We start from the raw sequence: 7460 nt of genomic DNA, 5'->3' as shown, positions 1-7460 counted from the left end.
GTGCCCTTCAGCAATTCTCCCAAATGAAACAACTTTGGCTCTCTCTGCCACCTCTACTACCCCCATGGTTCTTCTGCCACAGTTTATGGCATCCTCCCTCCACTACAGGTATGAATCTTGAAGAGGCACCTCAGGAAATTTACCTGAAAATAACTGGAAATTAGCCAAGCTTTAAAAAATCCCTTCAGAAGGAAAGGAAGAAAAATCCCCAATGCACCATCCAGCCTTAAGTATAGTCTCAGTTCATCTTGCAGGATGAGTCATCTTTAATTTTGTGTTTTTAAGGAATTGAACAACATAGGGGTGTCTGAGTGGCTCAGTCGGTTGAGCGTCCAACCCTTGATTTTGGCTCAGGTCATGACCTCAGGGTCCTGGGATCGAGCCCTAGTTGGGCTCCGTGCTGAGCGTAGAGTATGCTTGAGATTCTCTCTCTCCCTCCTCTGCCTCTGCTCGTTCTCTCTCTCTCTCTAAACAAAAAACAACAACAGCAACAACAACAACAAAAAACCCCCAAAAAAAGAACTGAAGAAAATGGTATGTCATGGTGTTATTTAATAAGGACAAAGTGGAAATCAGCACAAGTCTGCCAAGGGCAATTTTAGCTTTGTCACATCAGACCCTGTTTTGTGACCATGATATGTATAGGAAGATATTTATGCTTGAGTTTGTTGAGGCATGGGGACAAATATCTAAAAGCAGGATCATTCCAGGAAGCTACACCCTCAAAAGAATGGCGGGGGGCAGTTAGAGCTCATTTCTGTGGAGGCCATGTTCGTTTGTTGTCTGGTAGAAGCTCATTCATTTGTTTCCTGATTGTTTCATAAAAGAAAAAGGTAGAATGTTCAGTAGCATTAGTAATTACGGATCACTAGTGAAGGCTCACACACCTGGCAGTGTTCTGTTGACAGAATCAAAAGTTGATGAAGGTCATAAGCAGTTTTCCCCTCCAAGGTATTTGCAAATATTACAACTGGATTGATTTCTTTTTTTTTTTTAAAGATTTTATTTATTTATTCGACAGAGATAGAGACAGCCAGCGAGAGAGGGAACACAAGCAGGGGGAGTGGGAGAGGAAGAAGCAGGCTCATAGCGGAGGAGCCTGATGTGGGGCTTGATCCCATAACGCAGGGATCACGCCCTGAGCCGAAGGCAGACGCTCAACCGCTGTGCCACCCAGGCGCCCCAAACAACTGGATTGATTTCTGAGGGCCACCATAGCAAAGTACCACAAACTAGGTGGCTTAAAACAGTACAACTTTATTGTCTCATGGTTCTAGAGGCGAGAAGTCTGAAATCAAGGTATCTGCAGGGCCATGCTCCCTCTGAAACCTTGATGGGAGGATCCCTCCTCGCCTCTTCTAGCTTCTGGTGTTTGCTGGCAATCCTTGGTGTTCTTTGGTTTGTAGACGCCATCGCTCCAGTCTCTGCCTCCAATGTCACATGGCTGTCTTCCTTCCACGTCTCTCTCCTCTTCTTATATGGACACCAGTCCTATTGGATTAAGGGTCCACCCTACTCCAGTGAGACTTCATCTTAGCTAAGAACATCTGCAATAGCCCTATTTTCAAAAGAGGTCACATTCTGAGATACTAGCCGTTAGGACCTAGACATAAAATTTGAGGGGCGTCAGCGGACGCAGTTCACCCCGTAACGAGCATGGCTTTTCTTCTTGTGAAGTTCCTCAGAATTCCTTGAGAGTTGAAAATGCCCTTGTGAATGGGAAAGTCATTTATGACTGTTGAAAGAATAAAGGCAGTTTCCCTCTCAGCTATTAATAAAGCTATTATGGTGATATGGCCAGGTTTCCACTGTCATTATCCTTGAACTTAAAGCCATAATAGTGGACATTATTTCCAATGAGTACAAAAGAAGGTCACACAGGTGTGTTCTCTTCCCCTCTGCCCTTGAGCGCCTTTAGGGAATGGGGGAATTGATGAAGCCCCATGTCTTACTCAGCAATCGTGTAGTCTTGGAGGATTCGAGGCAGGGGATAACTGCTTTGAACCCGAAGGGGACATCTCAGGACTTCCTGTGTTAATGACCCAAAATGGAAAATGGTCTTTATAAATGTCCCTCCAGTGCACAAAGAGGCTAGATTTCAAATTCATAAGATACTAACAAAAACAGAAACCAAAACACCACTTATGATAGCAGAATTTTGCCATTGGGAAGCTGTTTGAGCCTTTTTATTTCTTTTCTAGTGAGAAATGCATTTCCAGGAGTAGGACGAAAAGACCCCTCTGTCTTATCTTCCCAGTCTTCCTCTCCTTTGATAGTGTATCTGGACTGTTTTAGGGATAACTGCCCAGTTATCTCAGGACTGATAACACCAGCAGAGCAGAGGTGATCAAGACTAATGTCTGGGTTTGCGAGAAAAGCCCCAAACACAGCTGCCCGAGCCAGAGACCTGAGGCTCCTTGTTAACTCCTTCATCTCACTTCACACCCAACCATTCATCAAGCACTCTCTTTTTTTTTAAAGATTTTATTTATTTATTTGACAGAGAGAGAGAGACAGCCAGGGAGAGAGGGAACACAAGCAGGGGGAGTGGGAGAGGAAGAAGCAGGCTCTCAGCGGAGGAGCCTGACGTGGGGCTCGATCCCAGAACGCCGGGATCACGCCCTGAGCCGAAGGCAGACGTTTAACCGCTGTGCCACCCAGGCACCCCTCGTCAAGCACTCCTGATTCAACTGCCTAAATTTCTTCCCCACCCATCCTCCATCTCCAACTGTATCGTCGACACCCCTTGTCCCGACCAGCATTTCCCATTGGCTTCGGCCTCTCCAATTCCATTCCAGCAGCCGAGGGATTCTTGTAAAAGGTGTGACTTCCGAATGAAGTCTAAAACCTTAACTCCTGAACAAGACGCACAAGGCCCTCTATGACTTCCCATTTCCTGCCCCTCCAGCCTCTGCTCTAAGCACCCCCATCACTAGCCTTTCGTTTATGCTGAGAACAGCGCCCACACACATACCACTGCCCTGAGTCACCTCTTCCTCCAGACTTCACTTAGCTAATTCCTGCTTATCCGAGAGGAAGAGGTTAAACGTCACGTAGAGAGGCTTTCCCCTAACTTGCAAATTTCACTTAGGTGCCCCCTTATACTACCATCTTAGCATTTATCACGAGTGTGGTTGGGTAGGTAATAGTGAAATGGGTGGAGTGGTATTAACACATGGGTGTTCCTTTAGACTGTAGGCTTCAGAGACGAGGGAAGTTGCCTTTTGCCGATCACTCTGTCCCTAATGTCCTTTACCATGCCTGATACATAATAAGGGTTCTCCATAAATACTTTTCAGATGATTGAATGAAGGTTCAGAGAGACTTCTCGAGCTGCACACTAGGACAGATGCTGTACGAGTAGGAGGTCACGCTGTCAAATGTCACACTGCGGCATCTATGCAGGGGGCAGCGCTTCTTCCCCTTTCATTTTCTCCTTCCCCACTCCCAGTAGCAAGCGTGCTGGTCATCTCTTGGGGACTACACGGTGCCAACAATCTTGGAGGCCATGACGCTGATTCCATGAGGCTCTGAGCCTGGCCAAGAGTCATTTCCTTTCTTATCTGAATGTTGGGCTGTGGTTCAGAGCAAGTACAGCACAAAGAAGGAGCCAAGGGAAGAGGTCATGAATCAGAGGAAGTTGGCTACAACTGTGTAGAGATCATGTGATGGTCCATAAACAAATACATCATATCAGTGAGTCTGAAATCAGGCTCGTGGAAGGTGGTTCCTGACTGTACCAGCAGGGCTGGTTTGCAGGTTCTGCGGCACCATTCGGAGCAAAGTTTCCCCAAGCTAATCCCATACCATGTTAGTAAGCACTCCACCAAAAATGTTTCCAAGGTCAAATAAGTTTGGGAACTGCGTGGTTATTATAGTATTTCTAATAGGCATTGTGATCTCCAAGAGGGAGCGATATTACACTGTGTCGCAAACTTGTTTGACCGTGGATTCTTTTTGTTGTTGTTTGCAAGGCATCTGCTGGAACTAATGTTCTCTCTTTCTCTTTGGAAATGCTGATTTGAAGGCCTGATAGAGGATCAGCTAACCTGATGAGCTGTATGTTGATAGTCACTATTCCGACATGGACTGTTTTGTTTTAAAAGCAGAAGGAAGGGGCGCCTGGGTGGCTTAGTCAGTTAAGCGTCTGCCTTTGGCTCAGGTCATGATCCCAGGGTCCTAGGATCGAGCCCTGCGTCGGGCTCCCTGGTCAGTGGGGAGTCTGCTTCTCCCCCTCTCTCGTGCTCTCTCTCAAATAAATAAAATAAAAGCAGAAAGAAATAACAATTTAGGCCTCTTGCCTTGAGGCTTTTATAGCCCAGTGATTGGCTCCTTGAACTAGGCCTACTAGGTCTCCAGAGGGGACATCATTGCTTCTAAAGAGAGAAGTGACAATAAAGCAGGTTATAAGCAGAAGCAGTAAAAATAGATTCTTCTTTAGGATGAGGTGGTTCATGTTCATTTCTAAAACATTAGTAGCCATGTAAAGGGTAATTTTAGTACTTGGCATGAACTGAAAACAGACATGATACTTCCACTGATTGGGCTAACCTTGGCTGTGGCTGAACGAGCTCTCTAGTGACTTAAGGAATATTGTGGCTTCGAAGATGTTGAATCCAGTGGGAATGACTACAGCGGTTAGTCTCTGATCTTGAAAGAATTTCCACTGTTAAATCAGCAAACCAGATCCAAGTTTGGATACTCTAGCGATACTGCTTGCATTGCAAACCACTATGAAATGTGGACATGTATGTTTCATGTACACATACAGATATATGTGGAGAACTATATAAAGATGGTCATTATTGACTGATTAGTAGATATTAAGTATTAAGTGAATGTAATTTCTTTTAAAGATTTATTTATTTGAGTGAAAGAGAGAGAGAGCAGGGGCAGCAGCAGAGGGAGAGGGAGAAGCAGACTCCCCGCTGAGCAGGGAGCCTGATGCAGGGCCCCATCCCAGGACCCAGAGATCATGACCTGGGCTGAAGGCAGACACTTCACCGACTGAGAAACCCAGGCACTCCCCCCCCAATTTACTAAATTCTTAAAAGACTTCAAGTCTCTATCCAATAGCTATAGATTATAAAAAGTTGACCGCTTTTGTCCTTAAACTTGGGAAAAACAAGAGAGGGTTTATGTATATCTGTTTCCCAAAAGTGGCTCGTTTGGAGGAGAAAGTGAAATGTTCACCAGTGTTTATGGGTGACAAAGCCCTCTTGATATTCGATTCCGTCTGTTCCAGTTCGGCCTCGGTGGCTGCCATTTGCAAACCGAACCAGTGGAACCCTCCGTAGTTCCACATAGGGTAACACCAGAAATGTGAACAGCATTCTATGAACAGCAAGAACAGAAATCTATGAACAGCAAGAAGGCATGTGTAGAGAACCCATCTGTAGTGAAACTGTGGGGTAAGGAAACCAGCTGAGGACTGGGAGTCTCCAGGAACCCAAGTGGCAGCCTCATATCCACAATTAACCTTGGGTTTTCTCATGGCCTATAGGGGATTATAAAAAAAATAGGGGGGGCCTGGGTGGCGCAGTTGGTTAAGCATCTGACTCTTGGTTTCGGCTCAGGTTGTGATCCCAAGGTCCTGGTGAATAAGGAAGGGGTTAAGGTATAGGCAGGGAGAGGTAGGGGTCCCCTGGCTGGGCTCTGAGACTATTCCTGGCAGGCAGAAGCACTAAGCCAGAGTGAACAAGAGATAAGGAAACAGAACCCCTGGCCCTAGGTGTGAGGGAGTATTTTTCTTTGGAGGCTACAGTGTAATCATAGAAAATGGCCAAACCGCAAAGAATTAGTCACTAAGGGTGTTACCAATAGTCCTGGCTCAGAGCAAGACGGCCCAAGAATCTCAAGGCCACAAGCTTCCCGGTCAGTTCTCCATAAACGACCGCCAGCGACAGCCTTCCATGGCAACCCATTCGGGACCCCTGTCACTGTCGAGCTCTTTTCTTTCCTTTCTGCTCTCACCTTCACTTAATAAACCTTCCCTTCACTTCACCCTTTTGTGTCGGCGAGGTTCATTCTTCGATCTGTGAGACAACACCCCTGCGATCCTGTAGCGCTGGGATGGAGCCCCCACGTGGGGCTCCACGCTCAGCAGGGAGTCTGCATGACATTCTCTCTCCCTCTCCCTCTTCGAGTTCTCCTTCTCTCTTTAAAATAAACAAATCTTTTAAAAAATAATAGAAATAATAGCCATTTGGTATATTAAATGTATTAAATGTATCCTATCTAGTCTTTACCGACCCCCTCCACTGTGAATATCACCATTCCCATTTACGGGTGACAAAGCAGGTTCCAAAAGGGAAAGGGACCTGCCCTAGCCGACAGAGCTCTGTGTCAGAGTGACGATTTGTACCTAATTTTTATTTGCTTCCAAACCTAAACTTCTTGCACTTCCCTCTGTCTCGCGTCCTGCTGTTGTAGAGATCAAATCAGATAATAGGGTGTAATGCACAATGCCAATGTAAGAGATCAGTAGCATAAATGCCCTCCCGCCATCCCTTAATTGGAAAAGTACTATGTGTCTTTTGAGTCCTCTTTTTATCACATATCATCTTCTCTTTGAAGCAGTGGTTTTTAAACGTTGGCGTGTGCATCGGCTGGAGGGCTTATTAAAGCAGTCTGGGGGGCACCTGGGTGGCTCCGTCGGTTGAGCATCTGCCTTCGGCTCAGGTCATGATCTCGGGGTCCTAGGATCGAGTCCCGCGTCGGGCTCCCTGTTCAGCAGGGAGCCTGCTTCTCCTTCTCCCTTTGCGCCCCCACCCCCCGCTTGTGGTTCTCTCTCTCCCAAATAAATAAAAATCTTTTAAAAAAATAAAATAAAAATAAAAGTCTGAGGCAAGCCTGAGAATTTGCATTTCCAACACGTTCCCAGGTGCTGCTGCTGGTTGGGGACGGCACTCTGAGAATCACTGGTATAAACATCACCCGAGTCGCACACTCAAAATCAATGATTTCCACCTCCACATTGGATAGTACTTTGCTCCTACATCAGTGCACTTCTTTGTTCTGTCTTGGACAGAGTCATCTCCTCTCCCTCCCCGACGAGATTATAAATTCCTTGAAGGCAGGGACCACAATTTACTCATAGCTACAGTATTACCCAGAGTGTCAAGCACAGTGAATCTTGGCTAGCAGTTTTTTAAAAAAATGTAGAATACAATTCTGGAAGATGATCCAATAAATATCACTATCACCAATTATCACTAATAATATCATTCTTATATAAATGACATGCACATCAGCCTTTGCAGAAGGCTCTTTCAAGACTCACATGCACACGGCCCCAAGGATCCCATACGCTACTAGGCGAGCGCGTCTCCCGCGCTCATCACCCCCACCAGCTACAACTGAGGGCCGAGCCCTTTCTGCCTCTGGCTCTGCTGGCAGGAGGTCGCCGCCGCCAGGGGGCTTGCGGCTCTTTCCCGGGGCGGGGGGGGGGGGGGGGGGCC

At 46.4% G+C, this 7460-nt stretch overlaps 1 long non-coding RNA gene across 2 annotated transcripts in view; it reads right to left on the bottom strand.

Moving 5' to 3' along the window:
* Positions 1-590: 590 nt before the first annotated feature.
* The window catches only part of LOC121103641, a 19160-nt gene continuing 12290 nt past the window's right edge, over positions 591-7460 (bottom strand). The window contains exon 3 of one of the 2 annotated variants that reach the window (XR_005835854.1): positions 591-2029. This is a non-coding gene — a long non-coding RNA (uncharacterized LOC121103641). The remainder of the gene's footprint in view (positions 2030-7460) is intronic. The other variant, XR_005835853.1, reaches the window with a different exon arrangement.

Source organism: Ursus maritimus (assembly GCF_017311325.1).
Source record: "Ursus maritimus isolate PB19 chromosome X unlocalized genomic scaffold, ASM1731132v1 scaffold_X1, whole genome shotgun sequence".
In the NCBI taxonomy this organism is placed as follows: Eukaryota; Metazoa; Chordata; class Mammalia; order Carnivora; family Ursidae; genus Ursus; species Ursus maritimus.
The sequence above is the reverse complement of the archived record's forward strand: the minus strand, read 5'-3'. Positions and strand labels throughout refer to the sequence as shown.